The following is a 1,785-nucleotide window of genomic DNA, read 5'->3' on the forward strand; positions in this document are numbered from 1 at the left end:
GGAGGGGGGCAGAATTTTTGAGGGGGCGTCATGGTGGGTGGGTGGGTGTGTTAAGGGGAGGGGAGCACCCCCCCCCCCTCAAAAATCCCCCCCCCCCAACACACACCACACCACACCAACCCTCCCCCCCCCCTCCAAATTTTGCCCCCCCCCCCCAAAAAATTGCCCCCCCCCCTCAACACACACCACACCACACCACCCCTCCCCCCCCCTCCAAAATTCGCCCCCCCCCCCCCCCTCAAAAATCCCCCCCCCTCAACACACACCACACCACACCACACCAACCCTCCCCTTCCCCCCTCCAAATTTCGCCTTCCCCTCAACACACACCACCCCACCCCTCCCCCCCCCCCCCAAAAATTCGCCCCCCCCGTCCAAATTTCGCCCCTTCCCCCCCCAAAAATTCGCCCCCCCCCTCAACACACACCACACCACACCACCTCTCCCCCCCCCTCAAAAATCCCCCCCCCCCCTCAACACACACCACACCACCCCTCCCCTTCCCCCCCTCCAAATTTCGCCCCCCCCTCAACACACACCACCCCACCCCTCCCCCCCCCGCCCCCAAAAAATTCGCCCCCCCCCCAACACACACCACCCCACCCCCCCCCCCAACACACACCACACAACCCCTCCCCCCCCCCTCAAAAATTCCCCGCCCCCCCCTCAACACACACCACACCACCCCTCCCCCCCCCCCTCAAAAATCCCCCCCCCCCCTCAACACACACCACACCACACCACCCCTCCCCCCCCCCTCCAAATTTTGCCCCCCCCCCCCCCCAAAAAAAAATTGGGCCCCCCTCTCAACACACACCACACCACACCACCCCTCCCCCCCCCTCCAAAATTCGCCCCCCCCCCCCTTCAACACACACCACCCCACCCCCCCCCTCAACACACACCACACCACCCCTCCCCCCCCCCCTCAACACACACCACACCACCCCTCCCCTTCCCCCCCTCGAAATTTCGCCCCCCCCTCAACACACACCACCCCACCCCTCCCCCCCCCGCCCCAAAAATTCGCCCCCCCTCCAAATTTTGCCCCTTCCCCCCCCCAAAAATTCGCCTCCCCCCTCAACACACACCACACCACACCACCGCTCCCCCCCCTCCAAAATTCGCCCCCCCCCCCCAAAAAATTTCCCACCCCTCCCCCCTCAACACACACCACCCCACCCCCCCCCCCCCCAACACACACCACACCACCCCTCCCCCCCCCCTCAACACACACCACCCCACCCCTCCCCCCCCCCCCCCCCCCCCGCCCCCAAAAAATTCGCCCCCCCCCCCCCCCCCAACACACACCACTCCACCCCCCCCCCCAAAAAAATTCGGCCACCCCCCTCAACACACACCACACCACACCACACCACCCCTCCCCCCCCCCAAAAATTCGCCCCCCCCCCCCTCAATACACACCTCCCCACCCTTCCCCCCCCCCCCTCAACACACACCACACCACACCACACCACACCACCCCTCCCCTTCCCCCCCTCCAAATTTCGCCCCCCCCTCAACACACCCCACCCCACCCCTCCCCCCCCCTCCAAATTTCGCCCCTTCTCCCCCCCAAAAATTCGCCCCCCCCCTCAACACACACCACACCACACCACCCCTCCCCCCCCCTCAAAAATTCCCCCCCCCCTCAACACACAAAACACCACCCCTCCCCCCCCCCTCCAAATTTTGCCCCCCCCCCAAAAAATTGGCCCCCCCCTCAACACACACCACACCACACCACCCCTCCCCCCCCTCCAAAATTCGCCCCTCACCCCCCTC

This window comes from Lygodium microphyllum, chromosome 16 (assembly GCF_053477565.2).
Source record: "Lygodium microphyllum isolate KBCC chromosome 16, Lygodium_microphyllum_v1.1.10, whole genome shotgun sequence".
Classification (NCBI taxonomy): Eukaryota; Viridiplantae; Streptophyta; class Polypodiopsida; order Schizaeales; family Lygodiaceae; genus Lygodium; species Lygodium microphyllum.